This window comes from Canis lupus, chromosome 4 (genome assembly GCF_011100685.1).
Source record: "Canis lupus familiaris isolate Mischka breed German Shepherd chromosome 4, alternate assembly UU_Cfam_GSD_1.0, whole genome shotgun sequence".
Taxonomy (NCBI): Eukaryota; Metazoa; Chordata; class Mammalia; order Carnivora; family Canidae; genus Canis; species Canis lupus.
In genome coordinates, this window is record NC_049225.1 from 66,778,877 (window position 1) to 66,802,347 (window position 23,471).

General features: G+C 37.0%; 1 protein-coding gene across 1 annotated transcript in view; it reads left to right on the plus strand.

Annotated features, from left to right (window-relative positions):
- FGF10 (fibroblast growth factor 10) overlaps nucleotides 1-23,471 on the plus strand; it is a 79,637-nt gene that overhangs the window by 10,117 nt on the left and 46,049 nt on the right. The gene's annotated exons all lie outside the window — the stretch shown is intronic.

The window sequence follows — 23,471 nt, forward strand, 5'->3', positions numbered from 1 at the left end:
AGTAGGATAGAGGGATTAAAAGTGTGGGCTTTGATTAAAAGTGATTACAAGCATGGCCCTGGATTGAAAATGAGTTTTGAAGACACAGAAGTAGTGTAGTTGAGGCTCTGAGCTGCCAGACAATAGTGTATGGCTTCAGCAAGTTGTTATCAGTAAAACAACAATATTAACAATACCTTCCTCTTTCCTATATGGTAAAGATTAAGTGAGATTATTCATTCAACAGAAATCAAGTGCCTGCTTTGTGTCAGATACTGTACGACACTACATATAGTGCTGAAAAAAGATGCTGGCTTTGCTCTGACAGAGATTCACTCTAAAGACAGTGACCAAAAAAAGAAAAACAAACCAAATAAACAAAGAGCTGTGTGATGAAAAATTAGGGTAAATGCTATGGAAGAAGCAAGTAGTATACTCTAAAAGAACACAATTAGTAACTATTCTAAACCTCCTAGTTAATTAGAGGCATTTGAAGGTGGTAAGAAGAGCATGAGGAGTGTTTGGTGCCTCCTCCAAGAAGTACAGAATTGGCATACTGAGCCTGGGGCTTGGTGAGAAGTTTGGAGAAGTCAGACTTAATACATGGACTAGCTTAATGGTGTTTGGTGCCAAATTAAGGCCTCATTAAATGGGTATTATGTAAAGAAAATGTACATATGATGCTTCCCTTTGTTTTAAGGGAAAAGATTAGGAAAGCAACTAGCAGATGATTCGCTGAAGTGGGAAGTAAAAATATTGGAGCTAAAGAAAGAGACAGGAATGAGGAATACACCTGGTATTTTTAGAAAAGGGACATATTAAAACACCTGAAATTATTTAGGATTTGCAAATTGTAGTGTTTGTAATGTTCTAAAGTTTGGAGGGGGAAAGAGTAAAGGTCTGATTTATTAAAAGACTAGTAGCAGATATTTGAAAATTGAAGATAATTTGAGGAGACAGCAAAGAGTTGAAAATAAAGACGATAACAAATATTTTCAAGGACATATTGTAAAAGAACAAAGGAAGACAAACAGGGATGAAACAGGTAACTGTAGAGAATGGAGGAAAGCAGATTATTGCAGAAAAGGCAAAAAGACAAAAGTGACTCTAGGCTAAATACTTTGAGACAAACTATGCTTCAAGTTATGATATAGTTTTGAACCAGGATTATCACAGATGCTCAGCTCTTAGTAAATTCTGTAAAGTTCTTATTTCTCATTCCATGACTGTGACCTCTTTGGCCCATAGCCTAAAGTGCTCACAATCTAAAGATAGACAGAAGACTTTCACAAGGAGTTGGAAGATAATGTAAGACATTTATACTAACCACCAAAGAAGCAGGACAGAAATTAAGTGAACAGCCACCATGAATGACATGGACAGAGTCACACTAAGGATAAGAACTTCAACTAGACACACAGAGAAAGGAGTAAGAATGTCCTAAAAGAGGGCACAGAACCTTACATGAAGTGTCCAGGCAATAATGGACAGGTGAAGGGGGTGGAGCAGAGTATCTAGGCTAGCACTACCTTAAGAAAAACAAAGGAAAATACACTAGAATATGTTGTCATGTGAGAGTGGGGTATGTAAATACCATGGTATTTGAGGACTTTTCTGCTAAAATATTACATTAACATAGTTTTCTTTTTTTTAAGATTTTATTTATTTATTCATAAGAGACACAGAGAGAGAGGTCGAGACATACGCAGAGGGAGAAGCAGGCTCCCTGAGGGGAGCTGAATGCAGGACTCGATCCCAGGACCCTGGGATCACAATCTGAGCCAAAGGCAGATGAGGCCACCAAGGTGTCCCATTAACACGTTTTCATTTAAAATTGGCCTTTCTTATTTTTTTATTTTTTGAAGTAAAGGAAAAACAAGCAGAAACCAGAGAAATACTTTAAAAGAGTATATAAATTATAGTAGAATAGACATAACTGAAACATCGAAATTCTAGCTTGGTCAGCAAAGCAGAAAAAACCCAAAACTAATTTTATACTAGGGACATGAAAAAGTAGTTAGGATCTCCACCAAATGACACCATCTTTAGCACTCATCATTACTTAAAAATTTAAAATAGTCCCTAGTGCTGAAGTTCTTAAAATATACATAACATTTGGAAGGGTTTTGTCATTTCTCAGCAGATTCCCAAAGGCAACTACTGAGGACTCAATATTACTTGCTCCTGTTGCATATTTTTCCTTGTCTTTCCTGTTCTAAAGTATCTCAGATTTACCTGGTTTAGGTTTTTAGGAAAAGAAACAAAGTAAATACAGCTCCTTTTCTTGCAAAAAAAAAAAAAAAAAATTTACATATTTTTAAAACAAACTAGGCATGGGACACACCAAATGCAACTGCACCCACAACGAAGACCATGAGCTTTGGAGATGAACTTCTTGATATAGAATCAGGGCTCTAAAACTTTGGAGCTTTGTGGCCTTGGACAAATTACTGGGTCATGATCTTTGCAACTCTAAGTGAAGATAATAACATCACCCACCTCGTCACTGTTGGATGAGTTTGTAAACTTAGAACTGGGACTATAAATGTGAAATCCTCGATTATAGGACTTGGCACCTTTGAAGAGCTCAAAGTGTTAGCTCTCATTACTATTTTATGCAATGACTACTGTGTTGTTTTTAATTATCTCCTTTTCTGAAAAGATCCCTAAGTTATGGGCTAACATAAGATTAGACAGAAAATTGATTATCATACTACTTTACTTCATTTATAATGCATTTTTAGGTTTTCATGGGTTAATTCTCAGAAAAATTTTATAAAATGGGTAATTGTTACTCTCATACTATATTTAGATGAGAAAACTGAATCTAGAAGTTTTGGGTGCCATGCTCAAGTTAGCATGAGTGAGTCAGGATTCAAACCTAGGCCAGTCTAGGGTGACTTCTGCCTTGGTGTGCTCAGACAGTCTCAGTATGCGCCTCTTGCTCTGGCATATTATTAATAGCACCCTATTTACTCTCGAAGGCAAAATCACCCTAAGCTAGTTTGGTCTATGTATGGCACAAATCTACACAAGCCAGTTCCCCATTAAATACTTTAATTTCTTCACAATGTCCTCAGAACAAGATCTATATTCCTTAACATGTAAGGCCCTCATGATTTGTTTCCTACTAAGCCCCTACCCCATTTCTTACTATACCCCCCATTGTAGACATACTGAGTTGATGTTAGTTCCAGGACATGCCTTGTCCCCTCATGTCCAGACCTTGCAAACACTACTAGGTCTGGCTGGAGTGATGTTTCTGTCCTTGTCCCTAGCACTCTTCTTTTCAACATCCTGTTAGATGTCATCTCTAGAAAGCCTTCCCGAACATTCCCCAAACACTTTGTCTCTAGTGTTTTAACACATTATCATGCTTGATTAGTTTGCCCATCTAGTTTCCTCAAACACAGAAAACCTGTTGGGGGTAAGGACGGTACATATCACATTGACCTTCACATGCAAACCCTCAATACGGAGTCTGGTATATAATGGGTCCTTCCTATTTATTTACTAGGTAAAGATGGTTGTTTTTAACTGCGTGTCCTTGGTCCAAGTCACTTAGACTCTTGGGTTCGGTCACTTGGTCTGAAAAGTATGATTAATACACCTAACCCCAAAAATGTGGTTGAAGTAAATTTATCTTTTAAAATTACATCAGGTCTAAATTCTACAGTTCTGAGAAATTAGAAAATGTTAGACCCATCATTATTTAATTGAATGTTAAGTCATTAAATTCATACAAACTTCTAAATTGAAATATTATGTAACCCTTGAAATGGATCCTTTTTCATATTTTTCCCATTTTCCTTAAGTTACTATTGCCTATGATCAATGGATATAAATGATGACTTTATTCTGTTTTAAAATTGGTGCTGGCTGTGAGATACTTTTTGTTTCAGAGTTATACTTGGATACTGGAGTAATTTGGTAACAATTAAGAAATGAACAACTCTTGGTAATTCACTTAGAGAAGGAGAATGTACTGCAAAGAATAGGAGTAAAAGCATGTGGTTCATAGTCTTGGTTGTGTTAGAACATCTGCTGCGCAATCTTAGGCATGCCATTTACTTTAACTTGACTTTAGATACCTAATCTATGAAATGCGTGCATTGAGCTAAATTATTATTAAAATATTTCTATATCAATACGCTCATTCCCTAGATTAAGGACCAGATTCTGCAAGCATACTGATATTAAGAGATAACAACTATGATACGCTGAATAATAGCCACCCAAAGATGGTAAGTCCTAATCCCTGGAAGGATCACCAGGATCACCAGGAGGAGCCTTAGGCACAGAAGGCTGAACCATACATATAGAGGTAGAGACCCTAAACATAGGCCCAGAGGCAAGACCCTCAAGCTATGGAGAACTATTCTAAGGTGCTGAATTCTAGAGGAATTTGCCCTACTAGATTTCAAAATGGTTGAGACTGGTGACACTTTTCTTCCTTCCACTTTTCCTTTTTTGTAATGAAAATGTCTATAACAGCTGTACTATGCCTGTGCCACCACTGTATTTTGGGAAGAGATGCTTTATTTTCTAGTTTTACAGATTCATAGATAAAGAGGAATTTTGCTTCAGGATGGATCATACCCAGAGTCTTACCCACATCTGATTTAGATTACGTAGGTGATAAGACTTGGGATTTCTTAACTATGATATTTAAATGAGATTTTTTTTAAAGATTTTATTTATTCATGAGGGACACAGAGAGAGAGAGAGAGAGAGAGAGAGAGAGACAGGCAGAGGGAGAAGTAGGCCCCATGCAAGGAGCCCAACATGGGACTCAATCCCAGGTCTCCAGGATCACACCCTAGGCTGAAGGCAGCGCTAAACCGCTGAGCCACCCAGGCTGCCCCATTAAATGATAATTTAGAGGGGAGTTTATGCTGTGTGTAAACCCTGAGGGATGTCCAGATAGAGTTTACTTATGCAATGGATGTGAATTTTGCAGGTCCAGAGGTGGTATAGTATTCTGAATAATGGTCATTAACGGTCATCCAAAGATACTGGGACCTAACCCCTGGAACCTCTGGATGTTATTATAGTGTTTTTGCAGCTGTGATTAAGAATTTTGAGATGAGGACATTACCCTGAATTATCCAAGTAGGCTCTAACTACCATCAGAAATGTCTATAAAATAAAGGCAGAGGGAGATTGGACATACACACAGAAGGCAGAGGGTAATTTGATGATAGAAGCAGAGAGAAGATTTGAAGATGCTATACTATTGGCTTTGAAGATGAAGGAAGGGCCATGAGCCAAGGAATGTGGCTCAAGAATCTGGAAGAGGCAATGAATAATTTCTCCCCTAGAGAGCCTTCAGAAGGAATATGACCCCGCCAACATTTTTTTCAAAAGATGTTATTTATTTATTGATGAGAGACACACACAGAGAGAGGGGCACAGACACAGGCAGAGGGAGAAGCAGGCTCCATGCAGGGAGCCTGACATGAGACTCGATCCCAGGTCTCCAGGATCATGCCCTGGGCTGAAGGCAGCGCTAAACCGCTGAGCTACCAGGGCTGCCTCCTGCCAACATTTTAATTTCAACCCAGTGAAACTGATATTGGACTTCTGGTCCCCAAAACTGTTAGGAAATAAATTTCTATTGCTTTAAGCACCAACATTGTGGTAATTTGTTACAGCAACCCTAAGAAACTAATACAGTCAACCATGACCATTTTATGTGGCCCAAATTAAGGATAATTTGGCAAAAGCAGTATCTTTTTTTTTTTTAAAGATTTATTTATTTATTATTTTAGAGATTGAAGAAGGACAGAGGGAGAGAGAAAATCTTAAGCAGGCTCCAGGCCCAGTGCAGAGCTTGATGTGGGGCTTGATCTTAAGACCCTGAGATCATGACCTGAGCTGAAATCAAGAGTCAGACCCTTAACCGATTGAGCCAACCAGGTGCCCCCCCAAAACAGTATCTTATCATGAAAAGTACTAAGCATTAATTTAGATGTAAGTGCAAACACTTTATCCACCTGTTGAGTGTCTGAGATAGGTGACTAGATTCTTCATCTGATCAATGAAGATTAAAAGAACTTCTGTAAAAATATCCAACCATTAAGCTTATAATAGAAGCTCAAATTTTAGTTGAATCTAAATTGATGATGAGTTTAAATGACTCTGTATCTGTAAAACATTGTTTAAAAAATATAGTTTAGTTCTTTGATTGCTGGGCCCTGCAAGAGCAGAAGAAGGGCTTTGATTGATGCAGAACTGTGGTCTGATTTTTCACTTGGTTATATATTCAATAAAGAGTATCTGTTCTCTTCCTCATTGGCCCAAGAGCCGCACTCCTGAAGGTACATACTAAATCCAGGGGAACTGTTCCAACTTAAAAAGGCCCTCTTAGAGCTAAAGGTGATAGAAGAGCTATTTAATAAATGGATAATTAATATAATTAAGTAAGTGGTACTCTGCAAAATATTTCAATGTCTCAATATGTTGAAGCCATATTTGCTCTCTTTGAAACTATACTCTGCATCCTCTTTCCTCTGTTGCTGTGGATAAAATTCACATAACATCTTAGTTTCAGCTTTTCACATCACAAGATGTTTCCATAATGGGGCAACTCTCCTAAAATGTATTATCATGACTGTTTATATCACTTAAAGTTTTAAAGCCTGGAAAAAAGCATGATTCTAAAGCTGGCATTTCCTCTTATAGAAAATTAGTCCTGCATCAGGCTCCCTGCAGGAAGCCTGCTTTTCCCTCTACCTATGTCTCTGCCCCTCTCTGTGTGTCTCTCATGCGTAAGTAAATAAAACCTCAAAAAAAAAAAAAAAAAAAGAAAATTAGTTTCTCTCCCAGCAATAGGGGTATGAAATTGCAGACAGTAGATAAATGTTTTTGTTATTATGTCTTAAAGCAATGGGGCTTTTTTTCCAAGCTGAGGCTGACAGTGACATCTCCTAAGTTGGAGTGTGATAAAGCTCACTCCTTTTTCTCCTTCACACTCACTGTTAACTGAGTGCTGGGGCTAAAGTAATTTGAGGAGAGGTTATGGTGGTGATATTGGGAAATGTGGTTGCAAATATGAATAGGGCTCTCATGCAAGGGAACTGGGTAAAGGATCCGATCCACAATTATCTTGAGCAGAATGAGTTTGCTAGCGGTGAGGATCAATCTTACCATCCCTGGAAGCATTCAGAAATGTTTACTTGTAGTCTCTGAGACCAGGCAAATAGCAGAGGTCCATACAAATCTACAGAAGGCTCCTGAAACATTCTTAGCAATAGAATGGCTGATTGTGAGTTCCGGTTTGAGAGGTAGCACGTAATATAAATAAGATTCCTTCTAATAAGTACACAGAAAAGATATTTGGAGCAAAAAGAGTAAGAAAGGCCAAATTTGAAAGAGCTAGTAGTAATAGGCAATGTTAAGTATTTCTCAGAGTTGGACCTATGAACCACGTGATCAGAACGTACTAGGGTGCTTGCTTAAAATGCGAATGATAAGAGTCCTATTCTGGAAGGACTGGTCAGTGGTACACACACAGGAATCTGAACATCAATAAGCACCTCAAGTGATTAATGCCAACAAACCTCTAAGGAATAATCAAATTAAGGACACACTAAGTTTGGTGTGGAGGTGATAAGACAAAAGGCCAAAGGTGTTTGAGCTTGGAGTAATGGAAAAAACTTGGCAGAATGAATTTCATACACATACTGTGTGTTTGCATATTTTCCATTTTTTGCACATATTCTGGGAATGGGGAATGTGCCAGTATATTTTGTAAAGAGGAAGTAATTTTAAAAGTGAGTTAAAACATATGCTGAAGTGTAAATACTCTTTGGTTGGTGAAAGTTATTGATAAATCTGAGATTAGGTCAGTCTTTAGCTCATGGTTGTCAAGGCATGAGTCATGTGTGCCAAATCTGTGGTGACGGGAGAGAGGCTCGACACCTGTCTGAAGCTGGCTGTTTCGTCCCCAAGTCATAGTGCCCTGCCACTGCTATTTATGAGGAAGAGTTGGGCGGGTGCTATATCAAATGACAATTGTGTAAACAAACTTTTAGAGATTCAGGGCTCCTCCCCACTTGTTCTGTTATTGTTGTTGTTATTTTGAAGCCACAGGAATCTGTGTACAAGCACCCCTAATCCCAAGAGTGTTAGCAGGAACGGAAACCTCAAAGTGATCACTTGAGTTTGCTGCACAGCTTCCAAAGCTAGAATCACGAAAAAGGAATACTGATGAGATTCTAGAGTTTCCTGGAAATGATCTTCCAAACTCCAGCAGCTCTTTAATGGCTTAGGCATTGTTGAGGGGGATTCCTCTTTGTTGTAAGGCTTTCTTTCAGCTGTGGAAATTGTTTGAGCATCAGTTCCCTATATGACCCTTTTTTTCAGGTGATTCAGACTGTCAGGCACTACAGCAAAGACTGTGTGATATGGCCACCCTGGCTATTCCATGAGTATGCAAATGATAGACTCCTTTCTGGTTAAGTGACATTTATTTATACCTACAAAAGACGTCTCAGACAGATTTACAGCCCAAATAATTTACAGAATGTCTCCTGCAAAGTCACAGGAAATATGAATATGGAAATGTGAATACAAAATCAACAATTAGCACACCCTCTGATGCAACTTTTTTTCCCATGCTTATTTCTTCTTATACATTTTTCTTTGTACTGAAAGCTTCAAATTCACTTGATAAGATGAGCCAAAATCTATTCATCTGAGTTGAGCTGTACATAATCACTGACACTGGCCATAATTTATTAATCTGAGATAGTTATCGTACTGACCAGCCTTAAGGAGTATAGTTGGGTTTTTCACATTCCAAAAAGACTTCATGGGTTTTAAATTATTTGTTATATCCTGCTGTGCTCTATGAGGTACTTGGCCAAAGGTGTTTTTGCCCGATGTTTTGTGCTTCAAAGAAGGCCTCAACTTTTTTCAACTTTTAAAAAAATCTCAAATTGAACACTGCTGATTTTATTCACCAGAAAAATGCCATAAATTGTCATGCTATTATCCCTTTTGATCACAAGGATTATGGAATAAAAGCACCCTGTTCTGAAACTTCCTATCATCCCATGGCCTTATTCGGAGACTGACACTTTAATTGAATTAAAGTTTTCAACTAGTAATGGTGACATTTTGTCATATAGTAAAGCTAGAAAGATACTAGAAAAAGAAAAATAACTTAGAAAAAATGGTATTCTTAAATTCATTCTTATTTTACCTTAAACATAATAAACATTCAGTAATGCTTCTACAATCTCTTAGATTAACTGCACAGAAAAAAATTGTTTTCCTCTATGTTGATCATTAGAAATGTTTGGAGGCATTTCTGTTTTAATCAACATATGGGTTCTTCATGTCCTATTGGTTATTTATCATTTTGGATATCAGTAGAATACATCAAATACACAGGAAAAGTGGCATTTAAAAACAATATAACAAAGATTTTATTAGGCAACATAGAATGATTGATGTAAATTGGGGGAATAGTCTTAACAGCTGATACCTAGCTCTATAGTTGTAAATATTGTTTCAGTTCTGTGTTTAGAATGGGATAAGAGAAAAACAGCTAGTGGCGTTAAATGCTTAGTGAGTCCTAAATACTTCACATATGTACTCATTTAATCTTCAAACAACCCTAGGGTATAGATACTAGTGTCATCCTAACTTGCAGATGGGGAAATGTAAAGATGATAGGAGACTGAGTAATTTCACTGCAGTCTTACAGTTAATAAGAGGTGACGCTGGGACTTGAATCAGGTAAAGCAACCCCACTGCACAGGCACTTAGTATGATATTGCACTTTTCCTTAGGATGCAACCTACAACTGGTCTGATTTGAAATCATTTAATCAAACAGAGGCAAGCTGACAGTACGGGACATTAGGAGATTAAATTTTATAGCTGGGGGAGCTTTATGCAGTGATCTATGCTTTCCTGACTCAACTTTGCCTACTAAAGACCAAAGAATCCTTCTTCTTGCTATCTACAAATTTGTACCCACAGCTTCAAAAGGTTGGCTCCTGAGCAATCTTTGATGCTGTCTTGATACTCACGATGACTAAAATAGAAACAGGACAATAAAATATATGTACTTTTCCAGTAGTAAACTTTTAAAAGAATGATAAACTGGAAATGTTTTAAAGTTTTATAGTATGAATTTATTTTTCTATCAGTTCTTTCAGCTCGAAATTCTTTATGTCATTTACTTAAAATCAAAGATGATACTTTTGACCTAATCGCATATGAGGAGAAAATACTTTATTTTCATGCAGTTTGGGAAATATTTGTCTGGAAGCCAAACTGCCCAAAGATATATTCTTTCACTAAGAAAGCAAAATTTTAAGAGTTTACTTTTCCCTTTTATTTAATGTCCCCATAGTTTCCAAGTTCAAGACTTGAAGTATTCTCTTTATTAAAGAAAGTCATTCATATTAAACCCCTACATCCACATGTAGCCATTTTTAAATCCAAAGGAGAACTTAAAAATGATCCAGATATTGAGTCAAATAAAAGATTTATTCCCCTATCTTAGCAAATGTCTTTTCTAATGAATTTCAACCAAAGTAACCTAGACTCAGCTTTTGGCATACTTCATGCTAATGGTAGATTTGCTTTCTGCTTTTGAAGGCGAATTGATATTCACAAATCATATGTCACAAGCCACTAAAAGTGTCAGAATCCCACAGCAGGCCCTTGGTGGCTTGTTAATCTCTCCTGTTTAAAGGAAACAGACTAATTCACTTAAATATAATGAAAGCCATGCCTGCTCCAGCCCGGTCCCTCAGAGTGTCAGCCCATGCAAGTCCTGCCTTCTTTCTTCACCTCCTTCTTTCCTGGCTCTGACAATTAAACATGAAACTAAGAAGCAGTGATTTCCTTAATGCTGCCACGTCTGAGTTATTTCAGATGTCACATATGTACAAAATACTGAATGCTTTTTTTTTTTTTGCATTGAAAATACATAGAAGAAGGTATCCCTGCACACCTTTCACCATTGTTCTCAACAAAGCATAAAAGATAAGCCAGGATGGTAAATGGAAGGACCAGATGTATATATAACCTTTTGCCCTCATTATTCTAGTTGGCTTCCATTAGGGAGAGGGAGGAAAAAAATAAAATAGTACAAAATAGGAAATAATTGATACAGAGGTATGAGAATGAACTTTTACAGTGGATTGGCTAAAATCTGGAAATATGATCAGAAAGATGGAGGAGTGGGTTTTCCAAGGTACCAAACCATAGGTGATTGGTATAAAGTTGGTGGAAGGGAGAGAAAGAATTTCTCTTAATTCTGTGCATCCAGAAATTGTCCAACTGTAGTCAATCATGCCCAAGCTATGTTATTTTCAACATTTCTCAGTTTTTATCTTTTTTTACACTTTGAAAGAAAAGCCAAATGTTCTCTGACTCTTTTTGCCCAAATACACAAAACCCTCACTCTTTTGGCTAATTATACCTGTACTTAGCTTCCCCCTACCCAAACTTGGGTATTTTCCTCTTTTAATAGCATTGTCTATTTGTGGTTCTCCATGCTGAAACTAACTGCAACACATGGTGAGGTGAGATTTTTCTATCAAGTACCTTAGCGACAAAGGAAAGGACCTGGGGCTGGGATGAAAACAGATCTTTACTTTTAACATATGTCCCAATCAAGCTTAAAGTCATAAGAGTGAAAATCTGGAGTTAGGACACTTAAAGGGAAAAACAATTTTCATTGCAAGCATACTGTACATGTTAGTCATGGCTCAGTGGAGTAGAAATTTTATGGAGCAAGAAGGGGGAGGTGCAAGAAGAAGGTTTTGAGTTTCCTTCCAAATGTATTTTTAAAAAAGCATTACAGAATCAGTATTTATGAAAAAAGGAAGACAATGACAAAAAGGAAGTTTTTTCTTTGGCAAATTATCTACGAACTGAATTGACCACCAGTAAAGGGACACGAAGAGACCAAAAGAAGACAATTAATAGTAGAGCTCCCAAATGTGGCAATGTCTGGAATCCCACAAGACAACCTGCCAGAGCCTGTTGACGCTAATCTTGGGGTATAAAGTCTGAGTGAAGGTTGTAGGAAGGGAAGGAGCTTTCAGAGGTCACTTAGGTCACCCCCTCCCTCTCTTCACAAACCACATTCTTTGTCATTTTAGATATCTCACACCCACACTGATATTTAAGAATCATTATAATTGGAGAATCTACAGTTTTCATTAATTGCCACTTCTAGTTTTGAATATACTATCTGGATATGTATACTAAAATTTTTAATGTAAGCCTCTGATTCTCTCATCTTATTTTGTCTTAGTTTCTTCTGAGAAATAACTGAGTCTAAGTAACCTATTTAAAATCTTTACATTTTCCATTTATTTCTGTCTTCTTCAATTCTTTTGTTAAGCCTTAACAGTTTTCATTGTACAGGTCATTCATTTCCTTGGTTAAATGTATTCCTAAGTATTTTATTGGTTTTGATGTTATTGTTAATGGGATTGTTCTCTTTATTTCTTTTTCAAATAATTGGTTGTGAGTGTGTAGAAACATAACCACTTCTATATGTTGATTTTGTATCCTGCAACATTACATTGTCACATAAAAACCACCTGTAGAAAACCATCCACAGAGATTATATTATTATATTTCTCCCTTGATTTCCTTAAATCAAAAGATGATCCTGGGATCTTGGGATGGAGTCCTGCATCAGGCTCCCCGCAGGGGCCTACTTCCCCCTTTGCCTATGTCTCTGTCTCTGTGTGTGTGTGTGTCTCTCATGAATAAATAAAATCTTAAAAAAATTAATTTTTAAAAGGAAAAAAAAGAAAAAGAACATTTCTTACTGTGATTCTTTCTAAAGGAAAGATGGAAAATTGCCTTATGATGGGAAACTAAAGGCCTTAGAAGGATGAAGGGAAGGTAGTAGATATTTGAATCACATTGTAAATAAATAATTATTTATTTTGTTTTATTTTTGAAGTTTTCTTTTTTTTCATAGTATTCTCTGAAGCTGAGAGCTTTTGAAATATGTGATTCAAATATAAAGAAATCAAAAAAAAATATAAAGAAATCATGTTTATTACTAGTCAAGTTGTTGCCTCATCATCGTGGAACCCAGGGCTATCTTATTCATGTAGTCAGGGGTACATGAAAGAGCTAGAGAGACAAATTATGAAGGAAAAGTTTATGTGGGGAAACTAGGAAATAACTAATGAGAACAAAAGAATGAATAAGACCGAAAGTGTATGCAAAATTATGGGTGATTGCAAGTAGATGTAGATAGTGACATTCTACTTTCTAACGTAATAAATTACCTAATGACACAGAACATATACCAAGTTGCTAAAAATTACTTTCTTCATATTGTAAAGAGGGTCTCATTAATCAGCGAAGAAAGTCTCTGTGAAATATTTTGGGGATAAAAATTTAGTCATTGCTGTCTCCCACACGGAGCTCACAGTCTCAAACCAGAGACAGACATATGCACAATTATATGCATATTAACGGCAAAGAAACAGTGTAGTGGAGGCACAAGAAGAAAAGAGAGGTAAGCCTGCCTCAGTCTAAGTGTCTTGGGTAGGAACATGACAGATACATGTGATGGCAATTCATGTTTCTCCAGGAAAGAACCTCTTCAGCAAAGAAGATAGGATACATAGAATATCTCCAAGAGTTTAGGAGCATTGTAAATAGAGGGAGAGTAGTACATATAAGGCAAAGAGGAATATAATGCAGATTTATTCTCTAGCGCATAGTATCCATTTTTACTCTAGGACATCTCTAAATGGGATAGTGAATATGACAAAATGGATATAGGACCAGCTGCTGTGAGTGTTAAAGTTGTCAAACATGAAGAAATATTAGAATAGCTGCTATAGGAGCTTTACATATGTGTTGGTTGATTCTATCAAAAATAGTATGGAACAGATGGTTGGTTTTTTCAAATTCATTTTTCAGAAGCATTAAGGGATAATTGATCGAAGTTGATGAGGACAGTAAATAGCAAAGCCCTGATGCCAAGTTAGGTTTGCTTGGATTCAATCATGAAATACTGTCCTTCTATGTGTGTTATCTGGCTTAGTAAGATGTTATAGAGAGCATACTCTCTTCAGATGGCTTTCAGAAATGGAAGCAGAAAGCATAAAGGTACAGAAGTTGGACAAAATAAACATAGACCACCTTTCTGGTAAAGGGAGCAATTGAGAGAGCAAAAGGAGGTAGTTTTGTGTGTGTGTATTTGAGAGGAAGACTTTTTGCAAACGCATGTAAGTGAGTGAAAAGTGACATCTAGGTGCTCAGGAGATGGAAATTACAAAACTGCTGAGCAGACAAACTGAAATCAGTGAAAATTTTCAAGTAAACTTACAGAAAATATCAAATGCAGATTTATTAAGTGCAATATAAAAATGAGTTTGTAAGGCACAAAGAATCTGTAGAAGCCCAATATTTCTAAGTTTTGCCAGACTATGCAAGACAGACTTCTCTCTCCTCCCTGGCTCAGATCCTAAACAGAGCTATTATCTGGAGAGATAATTCCAGATGCTCTGACCTCTTCCAAATTCTTATTTGATGATCAGTCATCTGGAGTGGAACTCTTACTCTCCAATGGGTTTTCAGAGCGATGCACCAAGCTTTGCTCTCCTAATTAACACTATGGGTCATCTCCATGCACCCAGTAGTTCTTGGAGACTGTCAGAATTCTCAAATCTATGACACTGCCCCTGGGAAGGAGTAGGATGGGTGGACCCCTTGAGTGGCCTTCAAATGCCTCAGCATTAAAATAGAAGTCTCTCATGAGTGTCTGAAAAATCTCAGCTGTTATTCCTCCAACTTAAAAAATTTTTGAACTCAGAAAGCAATAAACTACAAACTAAGAAGGCCCAGAGAGCTTCTGTGGGACAGCAGAAGCCATTTTTAGCTGAACTAGCAAACTCTGATTGTCATCATTCCAGTCAAGATTTCAACACTGAAGAATAATCTTGACACAGTTGCCTCTGCAAGGCAACTCTTTCCATTTAAAAATTTGTATTATTGCTTATAAGTGTACTACTTTTTAATGTAGACATTTCAGGGCACTTTGGTTTGTATTCTATATTGGGTCAATGAGATTAGCTAGGACAACATTCATTCAAAAAAGAAGTTTTGGTTTGGAAAATTAGGAATTTGCCCATGTTTTCATCAGCATCAGACCTCCTTAGAAGATCCAAATTTTGAAATATCATTAAGACAGAATATTTTCTAGATAAAGTCATGCCCTTAATATTCTTTGACAATCAGTCAACTAGTGATGGGACTGCTAGAGGTATCTTGCTTAACTTTTAGTGGTAGTGATAATGACTGTCATCATGTGCTGCAAACATTAAGTACCTGCAGGCATAACACAAAGTAACATAAGATTCTAGGCCCCAAGCTTAAGAGTCTTACAATCTAATTTAGGAGACAAGGCTGGTAGTATAATTATAAGAATGTATAAAATTTCCTAATTATTAAATACAAATAGAATGAATGGTATGTAAAGTCAATACAGAGGCAGGCATAAAGAAGCCATAGGGCTAAACATTTGAGAGATGCTCTTTAAAGGAAGAATATAATCTAGAAAAGTGGCTGAGATGGCAAGGAATTCGAGGTGGTGGCCATGGCTTAAAATAGAACTGTGACTAGTATGTTCAGGGATCTAGGCCCAGATGCTTGTAGCAGAATGAATGGCTGCCATAGAGAAAAGAATATGAGATATTAGCAAGAAAAGCTATACTGACATATCAAAAGCCATCAGAATATCTTAAATGTCAGTCCCAGGAGGAAAGTCCAATTAATACATTAAATACCTTACCTTTCAAAACTACTTTTCTTGATGAAGTATATTTTAAACAATGAAATCTGTTTTAATTAAAGATGAGTCTTATGTGGTTAAGATAATGTCATTTTATAGTGGAATAATGAATTGTAACATTTGGACTTCAAAATCCTCCAAATGTGACTTGGCAAATGTCATCCCATGAAATCATGATATGTCATAGTGAGCCAAAATGTTGAATGAACACTGGTCAATAGAAAGCCTGTTTGTGGTTCCTAGGACTATGAGGATATGCGATGACTTCAAGGCCAACTCAAACGGTTCATAAAAGGATACAGGTATTCCAAAAAGATAATTTATCCCCGGGAAGTATCATTTTCTAAACAATCACAAGGCGAAATATAGATCCCATATTTTCAAGTTGGAATTAGGTTTTCCAGTCCAGTGGGATTAGACCCGTTAACCACCCAGCACAAGCTACCTTAACTAAGGAACAAAGTAATCAGCCATTAAAGAGTACCTACCATATGCAAATGATTTATATGTGCTCTTGTATAGGTTCCCTACTGAAATGTCCAATGAACAACTCCCTCCCTCTGATGCAGTCTGCACAATTGGCCCAAAGAAGGTGTATCTAATCCGTACTTCTCCTCTCCCCAGCAAGGTGGAAGGTTTTATGATTTCCCTGGGAAGCTGTATGACAAATGCCAGGTAGGATAATTAAGGATTATTTTCCCTAGGAGATCCAAAATGTCATGTCAGTGTCTTTGAATACGCATCTGATTTTTGGCATAAATACATCCAAGGTGTGTTAATATAATTTTCCTTACAAAATCCATGATGTAAAAATGTGCAAATTCAGAGCATACCTAATAGTAGGAAGAAAACCCTGAACATTTCACTAGTACAAAACTAAATATAAGCACTCTGCAATGCACTGTGCACAGTTCAAAAGAAGTACAAGATGGTACCCTGCATTTACAAGACTTCGAATCTTGCTAGAAACCTCTCTTTGGGGTATAAGACTACACATAATCAGCTGTTGAAAGGCTTGAGCTTTTGTGCATAATGAGATTTGGAGGCTTGGGCCCATGTACATTGCATCACACAAAAAGAAAAAAATGTACCACAGAGTCTTTTGCGGTGAATATCATTCTGAAATTTTCTATTTTGGGAAACTAATCCTATTAATTATATAATTTCCATTTTTTCTTGGCTTTTAAAATAGATATATCAATTTAAGATACAATGTACTAGCTTTCAGTGTTCTCAAGGGTAGAGCATGTACCATTAAAACTGATGTGTGGAGATAATATGCACCACATGGTTTCTTACTGTCTATATGTCTGGCTTTAATCATAGATTCTTCATGAAATGTTGCAATCCTGGGGTGAGCTAGATGTGAGATTCTTCTGGGGTACAGGCTGAGCTGTGGATTATAGGTGAAACTGCATTACGAGGCTACTGAGGTTAATTATGTCTGAAAGTTTCCTGTACAATCCACATCAGTTGACAGTCTCTGCACACTACATAAACAATCTGGAGAGAGTCCTTTATTAGCAGAGCAAGAAAGCAGCTAGCTGTCTGTGTTCTATAATGTCCTTTAGGTTTTTAGAGATTTTGACTCAAATGGCCCTCTGCTTGCTTAATGTATGTTTTTTCAAATCTGTACTTATTAAGCCAAACAATGAAGAGCCAAGAGGATCAAAAAATTGGATATAAATTCTCAGTCTCAAATAATGTCCTGGGGATTATGTGCCCCAGGACAGTAGTCCAATGCACCACAGGGAAAAGCATCCTAGTGTTTACCCAGAACTCCGCATCTCTGCTGGAGCGCTGGGAGCCTTCCTAACCTGCAGAAGTTTTATTTAAAAAGTGAGCCAACAAGCAGAGGTTAAAGCTTTCATCCCCTGGGTATGTTGTGTCTTATCTATTGGAGCTTCTGCCATGTAGAAGTCTCCTAACTCTCAATGAGTCACAATCCTCTTATCTGTGACACTCTTTCAGTTGTTAAACAACAACAAAAGAACAGAAACACACTGGGGGCCCCATAGTCTAGTCTGGCCTGGAAACACTTTTGTCTTCCATCAAGTCTTCTGACTTTGAAGGCAATTAGCCTTTGGAGTACACCAGGTCCACATTTCCTCACATGGGCTCTGCTTCATCATCTTATCATTTGGTGGGTATAGCACATTCTGGAAGAGACAGAGGGGGATGTAGAATTCCCACAGGTCTTCTGAATTACTTCCATAGCAGAAAAGATTAGGAAGTTTGCGGATCCTGAAGACCCTGTAAGTACAAAGGTACTGTGCTCATAAAGAAAACCTGATATTCACCAAGATGTTGAGAAAGTAGGAGAATTTTGCCCCAAATTGGCATCTTTGTCATTACACTGCTTAAGCATCTTACAAAGAGGCACAAGAGCACAGTGGCTAGGATCAAGGACATGGAATCCATCCTGCTTGAATCCTGGCTTCGAAGACCACTTATCACGAGACCTCAGGCAAATTAACTAAATTTTAGTTATCTCTCAGCCAAATAGGATACTAATAGTCTATTAGATACTAATAGACTAATAGGACTATTAGATGGTTAAATAATTTGATACGTGTCACCTGGTAAGCATTCAAACTTCAACTGGAAATGATCAGTCCCATCCATTTCTCTGACACCAAGTTCATTGTTAGCAATTTGCATATAAATTTTTAGATCTGTAAACTGGGAAAAGAAATACACATGACTTACAAGATATCTAAGTTTTATATTCACGTACTTGTGAACCACATGACTGTGTGACTCCTTGATCTTTTTTGGGCTCAGGTTTCCTCAGCTGTAACATGAGGAGGTTGAAGTAGATTACTTCTATGACCCCTTTCAGGTCTAATGACTAATTACTCCAACCCTAGAGTTTTGTTGTTGCCAAGCCAAAATAACTCATCATGTTTCCAAATTGCATTAGAGTGTTTGTTTTTCACCATATCTTAGGAAATTACAGGTAGTGTTAGTGATCTAAATGGCATCCCTCACCTACATGCACACACATATATTTTTTCCTTGTAACAATCCTTCTAAAAGTTTTGGCAGTTGAAACAGGAAGAAGTGAAACATTAGATTTTTGAAAGCAAAGTATATTGCAGGGAAAGGGTTATAAGGTCACCTGGTTAGTCTGAAGTGTGTAATTCTTTTCTCTCTCACCTCATTCTTGGTTCTTCAGAGTAGCAGTTGAGTAATATCGTATCAGTTTGATAAGGCTCCCTTGCCCTTCCTAACAACTAAAACCATCCTGGACACCTTTTCATGGACACTCCCTCCATTAAAACATCAGAGAACTTTAGAACTGCTTTTAAAAATAGATAAATTAATGATTTTCTTGAGAAATATTTTTCATGAGAAGAATCTGACGGAGAGTTGATAATGCTGCATAATATGATCCTTACACTGAGTAAAGACATGGAGCATTTTGGCCTCCAGAAACACGTTCAGGAAATATCCCTGGACATTGATATTAGAAAAGGAACAGACGCAAACTCTACTACATTTGGCTGCCAGTAAAGAGCTCGTTTTGTTTACATTATTACTCTCCAAAGAAGACAAGATGAGATTGTCATTATCCAAATGTTGTCCAGTGTTTTCCAGCTCAGTTCCTGAGCTAAAGTAAGAGATTGCCAAAAATCATGTTTACAACATTGAATGCATTGTGTAATAAAGTGTTAGGTAGATCAGCTAATAAAATTAGTTACTTTAGACTTAAATCTAAGTTGAATTTGGGTCTAATTCTCTTCCCCAAAGGGAACAGAGAGTTGATTTTCTTATAAACTGAAACATACCCAACTTTTTGTTGATAATAAGGGGTGAGATCTCTTATCTAGATATTGCCCATGGGAACCACTCTTTTTCAGTGGGAGAAGTTGGCCAATCTCAACTGAATTGCTAATGGTCATCTTTCTAATTGATTCTGATTCTCAAATTTGTTAAAACAAAGTTGGCAAAGAATATTTTTTATTGTCCCTCTTGGCTGACCTATGGACTCTGAGCTGGAATGGAGTTGGTAAAAGTTTAGGAATGGAACTGAAATTACATCCTTAGATTCCCATCATTAATTTCCTAGGGGAGATTGTAACAACTTCACCTCCCACCCTTTCCTGACACTGAGAGTTGTATGATCAGCATTCCCTTGTTAAGGCATTAGTGGATCAGGCCTCTTGGGAAAAGCACTGATGTGCTTTGAATATTTGACCCAAAGTACCACTCAGGATAATTCATCTCAATTTATTCTACTTATAAAATGCAGATCAGGAAAACCGAATCACGATGCTTTAAAATAAATGCACCCTGTTCTTAAAATAGCCATGAGGAGTCATACATAAGAAGTCTCCTCTTCTATGCTATGTTGTACTTACTGTTATTTTAGTGTTGCTGGAATATTGCAGAAAAACTTGGGCCATTGGAATCTCCTTGTTTTTATGATACCTTTGTAAACTAACAATTAGTCATCTTCCGTTTGAAACTCAGAAGCCTGAGACGTTGATTAGTTCTCTACTTTCTGAGGTAAAGGATACCATTTTAACGTAGAATGTAAATATATAGCAGGATATGTTCACACTTATGAGTCCTCAGCAAGCTTCCTTGTGCTACTCATAACTATTCACATCAAAGCCTTATAAGCTGTTTTCTCTTTCTGTTCATTCGTTTAACATGTCCACAACAAAAACATTATTCCATGTAGAAAGGGAATATACTTTGACTTTTCTATAAGTACTCCCTTAAGAAGATCATTTGTAATATTAGGTAGGGGCTACATACATTAGACTATTTTGGTAGATGCCGAAGAATCCAGGAGACAATGATTACACTTCTTGAATCAGTTGTCTTCTTCCCTACCCCATTTTCCCAATGCTAAATTCAAGTGAACTAAATGTTCTTGTAAACCCTACTTTCCTTTTCATCCCATTCAGACTGTAGTTCTGCAACATATGGACATATGTTAGAGACTGGGCAGATGCAAAAAGGATAAAGTCACAGCCTTTTCAGGATCTGAGTTTACATCAACACTGCCTAGCCAGAGAGAAAGCCTAATGAAGGAAAAGGGAACTGGTATTACAACGGTAGTGAATCATAAAACCTAATAAAACTAAGATCCAACCAAAGCCGCATCTGGGAGTGAGGTTTTAAGGAGCAGGCAGGAATGTGCACTAATTATCGGATTGTTAATATGTTACATGTGTTTTGGAGAAGAGATAGTGTGACTCAGGGCAGGCAGTAGCTGAACCAGTAGCCCTGGGTTTTATCCATCACAGATTTAGTACTAAAACGCCAGCTGCATTATAACTTTTCTAATGGAACAAATTCCCATATGTCACCTGGTGCAACAAGCAAACATCCTACCACTCTCAGAGACTTTTAACATTTATATGAAGACTAGGATCTGTTTGGACACCTTCTCAACAGGATAGAAAGTTTAGATATATATGCTAGGGGATGTTTAAGTTTTGCCATGACAAGGAACAAAACTCAAGTTCTTCATGACCAAGTAGATATGAGTCAGGTGGTTATTTGACTTAAAGCCAGTGTAATCGCTCTTTAGTATGAGGTAGCTAGAGAGTCAAGGAAGACATCTTAAATACAATATACTACATATTACATATTTAATAAGCCCTTCTCATTACTATACCTTACTCTAAATCAATATGAGAAATGACATCAATTACAATACCAAGGCAACATATATGCTAGGCAAAAACATTTTAATAAGAACTGGGAACATCAACATTTAACATGTTGCCCACTCTCTATTTTCCATTTAAGGGTTTAACTTGACAAAGAGATTTAAATGTTACGAAAGCTGCAATATAGGAATCTTCTATATTCTTTGCTAAGCAATATGTTTGTATTCTCCTAAAAAGTGGGGAGGGGACTTTCTAACACTCAAAAGGTAAGGTGGATCTAACAAACCCTAATTCACCTAAACTAAGAAAAGAATCCCTGCAAGTTGTAGCTTCTTATTCACCACCTTACTCTGTGCTTTGCTTTATTACTTAGTTGTATTACTACCAGCATAAGAGACAAAAACAGAGAAAATCTTCAAATAACTTAGGAAATAAGTGCATTCGTTACAAATTCATTTCAAAAATGGAAATATATGAGCTAGCTGGTTAAATTAGAAGTACTCTTACAAGCATAGCTGCTTCCTAGCAATGAAAATAAGAGCTGTTTTTTCATGATAAATGACTGAGTTTTCTCTCCCTAATGATGGCTTAGTAGACAGTTCACTTACTCTTAAAGCTAATAGGAAGAGACTGTAAAGCCTCCACATATTTCCTTATTTCCCAGCTTCTTTTGCTGAAGAAAAATTTTCCAGATACATCCAACTTTACTAACAGAATCTTCCTATTTAGAAATTATCTAAGAAGCTCTTGTGACATTGGAAAGCACCCTCAGAATTTCTTTTCTGTTTATTTCTACGTAATTGCCAAAGGATTTGAGGCAATTAAAAAAAGACAAATGCACCACACCACCTCTAAAATAAGGAAATAAGAATAGGAATTATGTAATAAGGGTTTTTGTTGGAATAGTTTTATTAGAAACTATGCTAGAGGTGGCTATTAAGCATAATGTTTGGTTCTAAGCTTATTGAATGTAAAGAGAAAAATAGAACAATGAAAGAGTTCTCAACAATAACCACAATAAAGTAAAATAAACAACAAAGTGAGATCATCTGGACAGTCAAAAATATATCTTGGCATTGGACTCTTTTGTGGATACTAAAGAAAGAATGACTTACAGAAATGGAAACTAATATTAACTAAGAAGAGAGCATTGAGCAGACACTGTTTTAGGTATCTATATGATTTAATTCACAAACATTTCAAGATTTCTGTGAAATGAACAGTATTAGCTTTGCAGGGAAGATAAGCATGCTGAAGCTATGTGATTTAATTCTACCTGCATATGGTACTATGTCACATTAAGGGAATTTTTTAAAATTCCAAAATGTGTTTTCTAAGTATCTCACCCATTCTTGCAACCAACCTAGGATATAATAATAAGAAGCCTGAAAGTTTATTTTTAATAATAACAAAACAACTTCTGTTAGTGTTTATTGAGCACACACTACATCAACTCATTTAAACCTCAGAAAATCCCTTGTGTTAGGTACTCTTAATATCTTTATTTTACTGATGAGGAAAAAGAGCCATAGAGAGATCAACTTTCCCAGGTCCCCATAATTACAGAACCTAGAATTTTCCCAGGGTAATGTCTAAATCATGTACTCTTGGTAACCTAAATTAACACAGTTTGTGCATCTTAGAATATTTTGACATTCTCGGTCTTTCAACTGCCAATCTCAAAACTTGGTTATCTCAAAGTTCTGACAAGAGCTGGGAAGGAGTCAGGCAAAGCTTATGAAATGCACAGTTGATATTTTGTTCCCAAAGGTAAGATCCTGGCTCATACCCTGGCCCAGGTAAGGGTCATGCCAATTCTGCATCAATGTTGCCTTTTGGATGCACGGAAGGTCAGGCATGAGTTCCCTCTGCAGCAGCTTTTGCACTGTGTACAAGCAGCTTTTTTACTGAACCCATGAGTTCTGACAATGGATTTCAATACACCCTGGACTTGTGCATCGAAAGTTTCAGTCCCTCAGAGCCAAAGCCCTCACCCCGTTAACTAGCTCAGTGGTGTGGCATTGTAGTTGTGCATCAGCCCCAATGCTGTGACCAGTACTGAAT